Source organism: Cetorhinus maximus, chromosome 25, assembly GCF_964194155.1.
Source record: "Cetorhinus maximus chromosome 25, sCetMax3.hap1.1, whole genome shotgun sequence".
Taxonomy (NCBI): domain Eukaryota; kingdom Metazoa; phylum Chordata; class Chondrichthyes; order Lamniformes; family Cetorhinidae; genus Cetorhinus; species Cetorhinus maximus.
The window spans coordinates 46,058,919-46,074,675 of record NC_135903.1 but is presented as its reverse complement, the minus strand read 5'-3'; the positions used below and the strand labels follow the sequence as shown (position 1 = coordinate 46,074,675).

The window sequence follows — 15,757 nt, the reverse complement described above, 5'->3', positions numbered from 1 at the left end:
GAAGCTGACATTAATTGATGATGTCAGAGTTTGTCTTCTTTTGAAAAGCAATAGAGTTGAGCTACGTGTGTTCTGCTGTACTTCTGATTATCAGATAAACTTTTTTATATATTCACTGAACAACAGATTGTAAGAAGTTAATAATTTGGGGGAACTCAGATTGTTTAATTACCTTGGTGGTTCTGGAATGTGTGAGCAGGAAATGAAGCTGCTGCTGTGTGTGCTGATAACAATGTAAAGACACCTCCAGCATCCAAGAATGATGGGAAGTTAATGAAGAAATTGTACATTATCAGTGCAGACTCTAATTTCATGTGTTGCACAAAGATTTAGACACCCCGTTGGACAATTGTAGTCTAAAGTGGATTTTGAGAGGATAATATGATCCTGTTGTCATGCCCAGTATATTATGAACTTACAGTTTTTAAAATACTTCTAAAACATTGGACAAAAACAAACTGTTAAAATGGCTGCTGAAAATCAAGTGACCGTTGGCATTTGAACTATGGTCAGTACCAAGTCTCAGGCCATTAATTAAACGTGGGCATTCACAGCCATCCAGGGAATTTAAACATCTCTTTGTTTAAGAATGGGTCAGCATAAAAGATCTATGAATTTCTAGACTGCCTGTCTCCATGTTTCATACTGGACAAAAGGGAGGATCGAAATTCACTTTGAGCCAGATGGAAATGAATGGCCATTACCAACCTCCAATTGTATCATGATGGCCTCCCCCATCCAAACTAGGCTAGGTGGACCTCAGAGGTGTTAAACAACAACACAGGATGTGGAATCAACACAAACACCACACCTTTTATTTACAAAAGGCCTTGAACATGTGAAAAGCCACATGGAAACTGCAATGTTTTCTTTCTCTATTTAGAAAAATCAGCTAGGAGCTGTTTGCAGGCAGTTCTACCAAAGCCATCAGAACCATCAGTTCAGCCAATCTATGAACCAGAATTGGATACAAGCTGTGAGACATCGGGAAGATAGAATATGTAACCTGTTTCAGTTTGAAGTTCACGTGAGAACCAACCTACTAGCTACTCAACCACAAGTAACCTCACAACCCACTGTGGACCCTTCACTTTATAAGACACTCGCTTCAACTTTAAATCGTCAATTCAATTCAAAAGACCACAGGCCTGCCACATGGGAGACCACAGATCATAAATCTGAGAGTGAGATAACTGTAATCTGTAAAAGTAGATGACCTTTATTTGTATTCAAACTTTGTGTGTATGGCGTGAGTGAGAGCAAGTGTGTATGATTTTGCATTTAAATCAGGGTAAATTTGTGAGAATAAACAACTTTATTTTTAAACTGACAAAAGCTTGCTGCTTAATTCTTTAATTGGGATGCACACTCCGATGGAGTACACATTTCTCAGGTAAGGAAAGAAACACCAGCTTCATTACAAAACACACTGGTCACTGGCAGTAATAGACATTCTATCCATGGCACTGTACATGAAATATCCAGTTCTATCTTGGAAAGATGATTATTATAATGGGAATTTGATGCTGCAGCCCAACACATGGCCGGATGATTGTATGCAAAACTTTTTATAATGTATTTGTGACTAACAGGCACATTGTAATGCTAACGGATATTCCTACCAAACCTAGTATCATGATACATCCCATGATATTATAAATCTTTAAAGACATATTTTAAAGACTACATTTTAAAATAAACAAAACTGTGATATAAGAAGGCTCCTCAGAGCTATCAGACAGTTTTGTGCAGTGAATCATCTTATCTCTCAAGAGGTCAAAGAGGACAAATATACCTTTTCTGATATTGATCCACTGTAGTTTCGGTCAGGTGATAACTGAAACTTCATTGTAAAAATGTAAATTTGCCTTGTCAAATCTAAAGGCTTCGGCCATCCAAGAAACCACAGATGGGAACAGACTTCAAACTGTTAATTAAATTTCCACAATCCCTTATTTGGGACCATGATCGTGATATGATGCAGCAGCCACCTTGGATCCCTGCTAAATATATTGCAGAAAATACAAACCGCTTCTGAGAGACATCTTCAGAGACACAGATAGAATTCTATCAGAGAGAGGGCTCGGTAGGCAAAGCCATCGACCATTGAAGCCAGTTAAGCAACAAGGTGATAATCTACAATATCTTGAAAAGAGAACCTAAGTCTCTTTCCCTCCTCTAATCTGTTCCATCTTCAAGCCTACCTGTGAAAACAACCTCCAGGCAGATCAAATCTAGGAAGCACCAAAGCTACTGAGTAATCTCTGCATTTTTAAGACCTCCACTTCACCTAAAGTAACAACTGAACTATGAAACATCAGGTTTGCACTGAAATATAGATTGAGTTAAATTGCATTTTTATAATTACTACTTTACCTTCAACTGTATCTAGTTTTTGTGTGTGGATAGCGTGGGTGAATTGTGTTATTACTAACCCTCATTTTTTAAAAATACAAAAGCTTGCTGCTGAGTTATTTAAATTGACTCAGTCACTCAGAGGGTAAGAAAATGCACACATCCACATACAAATATATCTGATCATGGGCAATAAAAGGTAACAGCTTAAAATTGTCAGTAACACTAATAAAAACATTAGTGCTTAATTTGGGCTTTGAACTTTGTCTTTTCTCGTATTTCTCGTATCTGAACTACAGAGTAACCTGTCATGGGTGCAATTTTTCAGACTGGAGGATAATAAACAGTGATGTTCCCCAAAGGTTGCATCTAGGACCACTTTTTTTAATATATAAATTACTTCGATATTGGAATACAGAGTAAAATTTCAAAAATTGCAGATGACACCAAACTCACAGTGAGGATGATATCAATCGGCAGATAGGCTAGCAGAGTGGGCAAACAAGTGGCAGATGGAGTTTAATGCAGAGAACTGTAAGGTGATGCATTGTAGTAGAAGGCATAGGGCAAGGCAATATAGACTGAATGGCACAATTCTAATGAGTGTACAGAGACAGAGGGATATGGGATGTAATGTGCATAGATCTTCAAAGGTGAAGGACATATTGAGAGTCATCAGGAAAGCAAATGGTATCTTGGGCTTCATAAATAGACGTAGTGAATACAAAAGTAGGGAAGAAATACTGAACGTTTATAAAGTCTTGGTTAGAGCATTGTATCTAGTTCTGGTCACTATACTTTAGGAAGGATATGAGGGCCCCACAGTGGGTGCAGAGGAGATTTACCAGAATGCTTCCAGCGATGAAAGATTTTAACTACCAGATTAGGTTGGAGAAGCTGGGATTGTTCTCCCAGAAGCTAAGGAGATTGAGGGGAGATTTGACAGAGGTGAACAAGATTATGACAGGTTTAGATAAGGTAGACAAAGAAGAACTGTTTCCATCAGCTGGTGGCATAAGGACTCAGGGACACAGATTGAAGGCCTTGGAAAAAAGATGCAGGGGGATGTGAGGAAGAACTTTTTATGCAGCAAATGACAATGACCTGGAACCCGTTGCTTTACTCGTGGTAATTATGTTTTTAAAAGGAAATTGCATGGCCACTTGAGGGAAATAAACTTGCAGAACAAGGAAAGGACTGACTGGATTGCTCTACAGAGAGCTGGCATTGACTCAATGGGCTGAATGGCCTCCTTCTATACTGTAATAACTCTTATGACTCTAGCTAGAGAGAGGCAGATGGAGATCAGTTGGCAATTGGCAAGGACAAAGGGGTCAAGCATAGTTGAAATGGGTGATGATGGCAGATTTGAAGTGGGGAGGGATGTAACTAGAGAAAGAACTATTCATAAGTCAGCTAACAGGGCAGATGGGAAGAGAAGTTGGTTGGTCAGTTGCTGAATGGGAATAGGGTTGAGGGAGCAGGAGGGGAGTCACATGGGCAGGATGAGTTTGGAGATGACATGAGAGGAGATACACGAGAAACCAGAGAAAATGAAAGCTCATGGTTAGGGCAGTAAGGGACCTTTAGAGGAAGTTTGGTCTGCTGGGTTAGTGGGAGGAAGGGAAGTTGCAGATGCAGCTAATTGGATGGTCTCAATCTTCATGACAAAGAAATCTATGAGCTCCTCACACGTATTATTGGTGACGAGGGAGGAGGAGATGGGGAGAGGGGGTTTAGAAGATGGTCTGTGGTAGAGAAAAGAATCTGGGGTTATCTTTGCATTCCAGGATGATACTGCTTCAGTGAATAGTTTCACAGATGAGAGCAGGACCTTCCTAACAGCACTGTGGGTGTACCTACACCACATGGACTGCAGCAGTTCAAGAAGGCAGCTCACCACCACTTTCTCAAGGGCAGTTAGGAATGGGCAATAAATGCTGGCCTAGCCAGCGAAGCCCACATCGTGTGAAAGAATGAAGAAAATAGTGCTTTCTGTGGTCCAGCCGGATCTAGTTATGAATTGTTAAATCAGTTGTCCACCATACCCATTCAAGTCTGTGTCCCTTGAACTTAAGGAAGCAGAGATGTAAGCCATAGTGGGAGAATGACCAGGGTGAGAGAGAGTAATGGGGATTATTGGGGATGAGGGTCTCAAAGGTAGAGGCAGTTGAGCAAATCAGTACCTTTTTTTCTTATTCATTCACGGGATGTGGCCTTCGCTGGCTGGGCCAGCATTTATTGCCCATCCCTAGTTGCCCTTGAGAAGGTGGTGGTGAGCTGCCTTCTTGAACCGCTGCAGTCCATGTGGTGTAGGTACACCCACAGTGCTGTTAGAGAGGGAGTTCCAAGAGTTTGATCCAGTGACAGCGAAGGAACGGCGATATATTTCCAAGAAATATGACAGTGGGGGGAGGGCCAAAGGCTAGATACTTGGGATTTTGAGAATGGATTGGGAGACAGGATTTTCTAGGAGCAAGCAGAGAAGGAAGTTGGCTTGGGAAGGGGAAATAGGTGTGAGCAGTGAGTGACACAAGGAAGTGATTGATATGATTGCTGTGGCAAGGCCACGTGAGAGGACAAGGTCAATGTGGAGGCCATGAATATGGGTTGAGGTGTTTCTATGGTCAGTGAGGTTATAGGAGGATGAGAGGGCAGTGAATTCAGAGGAGAGAGGAACACACTGAGTTGAGGTGGTGGTTGAAACACTGAGGATGAGAAATTGTTTGGAGAAAAAGCTGTGGGAGAAAAACAATGAGCAGGATTTTCCCTTCGTTGGGCAGGTGTGGTGGGTGGGCCTGGGAGCGGCCGCTCAATGGACCGCCACCCATGATCGGGCCCCGACCATGATTTCATGCTGGCTGGCTGGCCAATAAACGACCAGCGCTGAGAGCCTCTGCAATGCCTGGGTGAGCGCGGGATGGGATGGTGGTAGGAGGGCGGGTGCTGAAGTCTGCCCATGCGCCAGGGGAGCGTGCACTGGAAGCCACCTCAGGTAGCTGAAGAATTTCAAAATGAAAAATAAACATTTTAAAATGTGACTCAGTCACATGGACAGGGACATATAAAAAATTGTGTTTAAACATTTTTATTCTTTTTAATTACCATTGGAAACCTCATCTCGCCTGTGGATGAGGTTTCCTAAAAAATGCGAAGGCTGCCTGGCCTATTCACCCGCCCGCCAACCATAAGGTTGGATGGGCAGTGAAAAACACAAATTAATTGCTGGACTAATGGCCTCAATAGGCCCCTTAATTGTCAGCAGGCGTGCTGCCAACTCTCAGGGACGCTCACCTGACGTCATCGTCCCGATTGGGTTGGACGTGCACCCACCTGCGGGGCATAAAGTTCTGTCCCATGAAGTTATCTCAGTAGGAAAATGTTTATAGCACCTGAGTTGGCAATGGAGAAAGAGGATTTGAAATGAGGTGAGAGAGGTGGAACAGGCTCACCTGCTCAAAGGAGGAAAAGGTGTCAGCAGCTCAGCAGATGCTGAATTCACAGGATATCAGTTGAGAATGATCACATCCCGGCCTTAAACAGGAAGGCCTGGATTAGCTGCTCACCATTACTGGCAGGAGGACAATAATGAGGGCAGAGGAACACCCCACTGGAACAGGGCAACACGTCAACCAACCCACAGACCCTCCCACTGGAACAGGGCAACACGTCAACCAGCCCACAGACCCTCTCACTGGAATAGGGCAACACGTCAACCAGCCCACAGACCCTCCCACTGGAACAGGGCAACACGTCAACCAGCCCATAGACCCCTCCCACTGGAGCAGTGCAACATGTCAACCAGCCCAGAGTCGCCCCAACACTAGGATGGAGTGAACGCCTTACTCACTGGGTCAGAAAAGCCACCACCAGGGTAGAGCCCTCCCCCACTGGGGCAGTAAGGGTTTCCTGGAGAGTCTCTGCTACCTGATCCTGTGGAATTGACTTACACCAATTAATTGTAAAGGTCTTCAAGGGCTGGATTGACATGTGACACTTCTCTCACCCCTAGCAATAGGAATAGATGGGCATCAGGGATGGCATCAGCATCTACAAAGAAACAGCAGAAACAAAGTAAGATGTTGCATTTCCATCAGTTTTGTGGCATTGGAATCTGGCTGCCCAGATCTCAACTTATCTGATGATTTCCCCACACTTTGAGAAACTTTGGCCAGGGTTTCCCAGCCCCAGTAAGGGCAGACATCGTCGCAGGCAGGACGGGAAAGTTTGGAGAGCCAGCTGACTTTTAACCACTCTCCAAACTTTCCCATCCCACCCGCGATGATGTCTGCCTCTGGTGGGACCGGAAAATCCCACCCATAGTGACTGATGTCACTCACCCCAAGTGGACCTGACCTAGCTCGTCCCAGCCAAAAGCTGCCTGTATCTGACTAAATTGAGAATTTGGCTAAATTCCTCACCCTCCAGCGTAGAATCCTGTCATTTCAATCCGACTTATCAAAGCCACCCTGCTTCACTGTGAAAGGAATAGAATGCCAATTACCAAAGGCAGGAACAGCACAGGGTTAGAGAGAGAGTCCATTTCCCTACACATTATTCCATCAAACACTCCACAGCATGGACCAGAGTAAAGCTGAGCTGTATGACTGAAATAAAACAAAAACTTATATTTATGTAATGCTTTTCACAATCACTGGATGTTTCAAAATGCTTTACAGTCAATTAAATACTTTTAATGTTATTGAAAATACGAGCACATGAAATAGGAAGAGAAGTCGGCCTTTCAGCCCCTGAAGCCTGCTCCGCCATTCAATAAGATCATGGCCAGTCTGTTTGTACTTCGAATTCCACATTCCCATCTAACCCTGATAACCTTGGATTCCCTTGCCTAACAAGAATCTATCTAAAGGTAAAGGCAAAATACTGTGGATGTTGGAAATCTGAAACAAAATCAAAAAATGCTGGAAAAACTCAGCAGGTCTGACAGCATCTGTGGAGAGGAAGACAGAGTTAATGTTTCGAGTCCATATGACTCTTCCTCAGAACTAAAGAGAAGTAGAAAAGTGGTGAAATATATACTGTGTAAGGGGGTTGGGACAGGTGAAGCTGGATAGAAGACCAGCGATAGGTAAGGCAAAGCAGAGATTGCGAAAGATGTTATAAACAAAAGGTCAAAGGGTTGTTAATAGTGGTGGTACTGGCTAAAGGAGGTGCTAATGGTGGCATTAAGAGTGGAAAGCAGAATGTGATAATGGCAGGACCAGGGTAAGGACTCTGGAGAGTGACAGGTGGCCCTAGTGGGGGTGGGGTGGGGGGAGGGGATGGTGGTGGGAGAAAAGATCAAAAAGGCTAAAAGCTGGGGATAAAACAATGAATAAAGATGGAAATAAATTTTAAAAATAATAATGAAAATAAGTGGGAAAATAAATAAATAATTAAAACACTGAGAAATAAAAATGAATATAGAATAAAGTGGCGGGGGGGAACCAAAAATGGGTGGGGATGGAGGAGAGAGTTCATGATCTAAAGTTGTTGAACTCAATATTCAGTCCGAAGGCTGTAAAGTACCTAGTCGGAAGATGAGGTGCTGTTCCTCCAGTTTGCGTTGAGCTTCACTGGAACAATGCAGCAGGCCAAGGACGGACATGTGGGCTTGAGAGCAGGGTGGAGTGTTGAAATGGCCAGCGGCAGGGAGGTCTGGGTAATACTTGCGGACAGACCGAAGGTGTTCTGCAAAGCGGCCATCCAGTCTGTGTTTGGTCTCTCCAATGTAGAGGAGACCGCATTGGGAGCAACGAATGCAGTAGACTAAATTGAGGGAAGTGCAAGTGAAATGCTGCTTCACGTGAAAGGAGTGTTTGGGCCCTTGGACGGTGAGGAGAGGGGAAGTAAAGGGGCAGGTGTTGCACCTTCTGTGGTTGCATGGGAAGGTGCAGTGGGAGGGGGTTGAGGTGTAGGGGGTGATGGAGGAGTGGACCCGGAGGGAACGGTCCCTACGTAATGCCACCAGGAGTGTGCCAAAATGGGGGAGTGCCCTGTCATCTCCATCACCCCCAACACCTCAACCCCCTCCCACGGCACCTTCCCGTGCAACCACAGAAGGTACAACACCTGCCCCTTTACTTCCCCCCTCCTCAACATCCAAGGGCCCAAACGCTCCTTTCAAGTGAAGCAGCATTTCACTTGCACTTCCCTCAATTTAATCTACTGCATTCGCTGCTCCCAATGCGGTTTCCTCTACATTGGAGAGACCAAACGCAGACTGGGTGACCGCTTTGCGGAACACCTTCGGTCTGTCTGCAAGCATAACCCAGACCTCCCTGTTGCTTTCCATTTCAACACTCCACCCTGCTCTCATGCCCACATGTCCGTCCTTGGCCTGCTGCATTGTTCCAGTGAAGCTCAACGCAAACTGGAGGAACAGCACCTCATCTTCCGATTAGGCACCTTACAGCCTTCCGGACTTAACACTGAGATCAACAACTCCAGGCCATGAACTCTCTCCTCCATCTCCATGCCTTTTTGATCCCCCCCTTTTTTCTATTTTCATTTTTATTTTTTTCCCACGTTTTTTCATTATTATTATTTAAAAAATTTTATTCATTGTTTTATCTCCAGCTTTTAGCCTTTGTGATCTTTTTTCCCATCACCGCTCCCTTCCTCCACCCCACACCCAACTAGGGCCATCTGTCACTTTCCTGATCCGGCCATTATCACATTCTGCTTTCCACTCTTAATGTCACCATTAGCACCTCCTTTAGCCAGCACCACCGCTAATAACAACCCATTGACCTTTTGTTTATGATATTTTTTGCAATCTCTACTTTGCCTCCACCTATCACAGAATCACACAGTGCAGAGGAGGCCCTTTGGCCCATCGAGTCTGCACCAACATGTGAGAAACACCTGACCTACCTACCTAATCCCATTTGCCAGCACTTGGCCCATAGCCTTGAATGTTATGACCTGCCAAGTGCTCATCCAGGTACTTTTTAAAGGATGTGAGGCAACCCGCCTCCACTACCCTCCCAGGTAGCGCATTCCAGATCGTCACCACCCTCTGGGTAAATAAGTTTTTCCTCACATCCCCCCTAAACCTCCTGTCCCTCACCTTGAACTTATGTCCCTTCGTGACTGACCGTTCAACTAAGGGAAACAGCTGCTCCCTATCCACCCTGTCCATGCCCCTCATAATATTGTACACCTCGATCAGGTCGCCCCTCAGTCTTCTCTGCTCCAATGAAAACAACCCAAGTCTATCCAACATCTCTTCATAATTTAAATGTTTCATCCCAGGCAACATCCTGGTGAATCTCCTCTGCACCCCCTCCAGTGCAATCACATCCTTCCTATAATGTGGCGATCAGAACTACACACAATACTCCAGCTGTGGCCTCACCAAGGTTCTATACAACTCTAACATGACCTCCATACTTTTGTAATCTATGCCTTGATTGATATAGGCAAGTGTCCCATATGCCTTTTTCACCACCCAACCAACATGCCCCTCCGCCTTCAGAGATCTATGGACACACACGCAAAGGTCCCTTTGTTCCTCAGAACTTCCTAGTGTCATGCCGTTCATTGAATACTTCCTTGTCAAATTACTCCTTCCAAAGTGTATCACCTCACACTTTTCAGGGTTAAATTCCATCTGCCACTTACCTGCCCATTCGACCATCCCGTCTATTTCTTCCTGTAGCCCAAGACACCCAATCTCACTGTTAACCACCCGGCCAATCTTTGTGTCATCCACAAACTTACTAATCCTACTCCCCACATAGTCATCTATGTCGTTTATATAAATGATGAATAATAGGGGACCCAGCACAGATCCCTGTGGTACGCCACTGGACACTGGCTTCCAGTCACTAAAGCATCCTTCTGTCATCACCCTCTGTCTCCGACAACTAAGCCAATTTTGAATCCACCTTATCAAATTACCCTGTATCCCATGTGCATTTGCCTTCTTCATAAGTCTCCCATGTGGGACCTTGTCAAAGGCTTTGCCAAAATCCATATAAACTACATCAACTGCACTACCCTCATCTACACACCTGGTCACCTCCTTAAAAAATTCAATCAAATTTGTTAATTGTCAATTTGAAAGAAGGCAACTCCAAGAGTGCCAGACATTCCCGCGGTACTCTGTACTGGAGTGTTAGCCTTGTTTTTTGTACTCAAGCCTTGAACTGGGACTTCAACCCAGAATCCTCTGACTCAGAGGTAAGAACGCTACCAACTGAGCCAAACAAACATTGGGAGTAATTTTCCCAGATTGGCACTAAGTGTGGTAGTGGGTGGGTAAAACGACGTTTTACCCGCCGGCCGCGATGGTGATTTTCACACCGTATCGTCCTGAACCCACCTCACTATTTATGCTCTCCCGGGAAACACGCCGTTTCCATGGGGTGGGGCAGGGGCTCCCATTCACCCGCCCACCATCACCCTGCCGCTCCATCACGCCGGGCATCATGTTTAAAGACCAGCAGCAAGTCCACATCTCAGTGCTTCCAGCTCACCACTGCTGCACCGAAGACATGGCCCTGAAACTGAAGAAGATGGCAGCCCCCAGGTTCTATATGTCTCTCGAGCGACTTTTGGATGCCACGGAGGCCCAGTGGGATGTCCTCTACCCCCGCAGGATGGACAACAAGAGCACTAACCCAGCTTGGGAGGCGGTGGCAGTGATGGTCAGCACCAACGCCCTGCAAAAGAGGACAGCCACCCAGTGTCACAAGAGGATGAATGATCTCCTCCATTCCTGACAGGGTAAGTCACTCTTCTCATCACTCAACTCACACACTCACAAACCCATCACACACCCACAGGGCCCTCACTCACTGCCTGTGCAAGGGACATCACCATTCACTCTCTCACACTCACCGTCATTGTCCTCATCCCATCCATGGGACCACTCACCACCCACACATGCCAGGTACACTTATCATCTGGCCTGGCAGGCATCCTATTTACACTTTCTCCACCTCTATCCATGCAGGTAAGCTGGCACACAACAAGAGAGAGAGATCACAGACCGATGGCAGAATGCCCAAAATCAAGGTCCTCACTGGCTTTGAAAACAGAGCCATCCAGCTGGCCGGCGATGACCGGGACCGGTCCTGTGCTGACGGTGAGGTCGGCGCTGCTCTACCAAGTGAGGATCCAGCAGTGCAACATCCATCAGACAGCCAGGCTGTGAGTGATGTGTCCTGTTTCACAGGCCACTGCCAGGCACTAATTATCTCCCAAAACAAAAACAGAATTACCTGGAAAAACTCAGCAGGTCTGGCAGCATCGGTGGAGAAGAAATCAGTTAACGTTTCGAGTCCTCATGACCCTTCGGCAGAACTGAGTATAGTTAGGAGAGAGGTGAAATATAAGCTGGTCTAAGGTGGGGGGGCGGGGGGAGAGAGAAGTTGAGGGTGGGGTGATTGTGGGGATAAGCAAGCTTATCTCCCCTTGCTTTCACAGGCACATCTGGGAAACAACCGACAGAGACAATGATAAAAACAAAAAACTGCGGATGCTGGAAATCCAAAACAAAAACAGAAATACCTGGAAAAACTCAGCAGGTCTGGCAGCATCGGCGGAGAAGAGCAAAGTTGATGTTTCGAGTCCTCATGACCCTTCAACAGAACTAAGTTAGTTCTGTTGAAGGGTCATGAGGACTTGAAACGTCAACTTTGCTCTTCTCCGCCGATGCTGCCAGACCTGCTGAGTTTTTCGAGGTATTTCTGTTTTTGTTGTGACAGAGACAATGACCCAGGACCTCCAATCAGGTCCTGAAGAAACCTCTGAAGAAGAATCTGGAGGCACCCTCCCTGAAGTCCCGTCACAGCGCTCACCCACACCCTCCACCAGCGCAGAGAGACACACCTTGGTGGGTCCTAGCTTTAGAGAAGCCCCAGGATCACAATCTGATGAGTACATTGCAGTGTCTCATAGACTCATAGACGTTTACAGCACAGAAGGAGGCCATTCGGCCCATCGTGTCCACGCCGATCAACAAAGATCCGCGACACTAATCCCATTTCCCAGCACTTTGCCCATAGCCCTGGAGGCCATTGCAATGCAAGTGAATATCTAAATATTTCTTAAATGTTACGAGAGTTTCTGACTCCACCACCCTTTCAGGGAGTGAGTTCCAGACTCCCACCACCCTCTGGGTGAAACAATTTCTCCTCAATCCTCACTTAGCCTTCTACCTCTGATCTTAAATCTATGTCCCCTTGTTATTGACCCCTCTACTAATGAAAATACTGCCTTCCTATCCATCATATCTATGCCCCTCATAATCTTGTACACCTCTATCAGGTCCCCTCTCAACCTTCGCTGCTCCATAGAAAACAACCCCAGCCTATCCAATCTTTCCTCATTGCTCAGACCCTCCAGCCCAGGCAGCATCCTGGTAAATCTCCTCTGCACCCTCTCCAGTGCAATCACAGAATCACAAGATCACACAGTGCAGAAGAGGCCCTTCGGCCCATCGTGTCTATACGTGAGAAACACCTGACCTACCTACCTAATCCCATTTACCAGCACTTGGCCCATAGCCTTGAATGTTATGACGTGCCAAATACTCATCCAGGTACTTTTTAAAGGATGTGAGGCAACCCGCCTCCACCACCCTCCCAGGCAGCGCATTCCAGGCCGTCACCACTCTCTGGGTAAAAAGGTTTTTCCTCACATCCCCCCCCAAACCTCCTGCCCCTCACCTTGAACTTATGTCCCCTCGTGAACAGCTACTCACTATCCACCCTGTCCATGCCCCTCATAATCTTGTACACCTCGATCAGGTCGCCCCTCAGTCTTCTCTGCTCCAACGAAAACAACCCAAGTCTATCCAACCTCTCTTCATAACTTAAATAGGCAACATCCTGGTGAATCTCCTCTGCACCCCCTCCAGTGCAATCACATCCTTCCTATGATGTGGCAACTAGAACTGCACACAGTACTCCAGCTGTGGCCTCACCAAGGTTCTATACAACTCCAACATGATCTCCCTACTTTTGTAATCTATGCCTTGATTGATAAAGGCAAGTGTCCCATATGCCTTTTTCACCACCCCACTAACATGCTCCTCTGCCTTCAGAGATCTATGGACACACACGCCAAGGTCCCTTTGTTCCTCAGAACTTCCTAGTGTCATGCCGTTCATTGAATACTTCCTTGTCAAATTACTCCTTCCAAAGTGTATCACCTCACACTTTTCAGGGTTAAATTCCATCTGCCACTTGTCTACCCATTTGACCATCCCGTCTATATCTTCCTGTAGCCCAAGAAACTCAACCTCACTGTTAACCACCCGGCCAATCTTTGTGTCATCCACAAACTTACTAATCCTAAACCCCACATAGTCATCTATGTCGTTTATATAAATGACAAATAATAGGGGACCCAGCACAGATTCCTGTGGTACGCCACTGGACATTGGCTTCCAGTCACTAAAGCATCCTTCTGTCATCACCCTCTGTCTCCAACAACTAAGCCAATTTTGAATCCACCTTAACAAATTACCCTGTATCCCATGTGCATTTGCCTTCTTTATAAGTCTCCCCTTGACCTTGTCAAAGGCTTTGCTGAAATCCATATAAACTACATCAACTGCACTACCCTCATCTACACACCTGGTCACCTTCTCAAAAAAATTAATCATATTTGTTAGGCATGACCTCCCTCTGACAAAGCCATGCTGACTATCCCTGATCAAACCTTGCCTCGCCAAGTGGAGATAGATTCTCTCCTTTAGAAATTTCTCCAATAGTTTCCCTACCACTGACGTGAGACTCACTGGCCTGTAGTTCCCTGGCTTATCTCTACAACCCTTCTTTAATAGTGGAACCACGTTCGCTGTTCTCCAGTCCTCTGGCACCTCTCCTATGGCCAGAGAGGAATTAAAAATTTGGGTTAGAGCCCCTGCGATCTCCTCCCTTGCCTCCCTCAGCAGTCTGGGACATTAATCAACCGGACCTGGAGATTTGTCCGCTTTTAAGCCTGCCAACACCTCCAATACCTTGTCACTCCCTATATCAATTTGCTTAAGAACCTCGCAGTCTCTCTCCCCGAGTTCGATACCTTCATCCTCATTCTCTTGGGTGAAGACGGATGTGAAGTATTAATTCAATACTCTAGCGATGTCCTCTGGCTCCACCCATAGATTGCCCCCTTGGTCCCTTATGGGCTCTACTCTTTCCCTGGTTATCCTCTTCCCATTGATATACTTATCGAATATCTTGGGATTTTCCTTACTTTTACCAGCCAGAGCTTTCTCATATCCCCTCTTTGCTCTCCTAATTGCTTTCTTAAGCTCCACCCTGCACTTTCTGTATTCCACTAATGCCTCTGCTGATTTGCTTCCCTTGCACCTGCTAAAAGCCTCTCTTTTCCTTCTCATCGTAACCTGAATATCTCTGGTCATCCATTGTTCTCTGGCCTTGTTACTCCTTCCTATCACCCTAGAGGGAACATGTTGAGCCTGTACCCTCCCCATTTCCTTTCTGAACGCCCCCCACTGCTCCTCTGTAGATTTCCCCACAAGTAACTGTTCCCAGTCTACCTTGGCCAGATCCTGCCTTATTTCACTAAAATCCACTATCCCCTAATCCAAAACATTTTTTTTGCAACTTGTCTATTTCTTTGTCCATAACAAATTTAAACTGTATCATGTGGTGGTCGCTATCACTAAAATGCTCCCCAACCACCACCTCAGTTACCTCTCTGGCTTCATTCCCCAGAATTAGGTCCAGCACTACACCGTCCCTTGTTAGACCCTCTACATATTGACCTCAAAAGTTCTCCTGTACACATTTCAAAAAATCCATCCAAGCCTTTAACACTATGTCTATCCCAATTAATGTTGGGAAAGTTGAAATCGCCTAATATAATTATCCTATTGTTATTGTTTTTACACACCTCCACAAATTGTGTACACAGTTGTTCCTCACATCCTTCCTAATGTGGTGACCAGAACTGAACGCAGTACTCCAGTTGTGGCCTAACCAGCGTTTTATACAGTTCCAGCATAACCTCCCTGCTCTTGTACTCTATGCCTCGGCTAATAAAGGCAAGTATCCCATATGCCTTCTTAACCACCTTATCTACCTGCCCTGCTACCTTCAGGGATCTGTGGATATGCACACCAAGTACTGATCTTCAGTATTTTCCAAGGTCCTGTAGTGTAATCCCTTGTCTTGTTCGGCCCTTACCAAGTGCATTAGATAATGCAGTTTGTGCTGGGGGCAGGGGACAGGGGCCATAAGTTTTGCAGGATTTGGCCTCTGTTGCTTGAGTGAGCAGATAAGTTAGGAGCACGACTCCAATCAGATCAATGTGGCTGCGCCTGAATTGTCTCCGCTGCAGAGGAATGGTCACTTTCTACAGGTTTCCTGAATGTGTGGCATCTTTACTCGCCCACCCTACCCGCCCCCACCATAAATGT

The 15,757-nt window shown here is 45.8% G+C and overlaps 1 protein-coding gene across 1 annotated transcript in view; it reads right to left on the bottom strand.

Moving 5' to 3' along the window:
* LOC144668101 (corticotropin-releasing factor receptor 1) overlaps positions 1-15,757 on the bottom strand; it is a 233,317-nt gene that overhangs the window by 61,705 nt on the left and 155,855 nt on the right. The gene's annotated exons all lie outside the window — the stretch shown is intronic.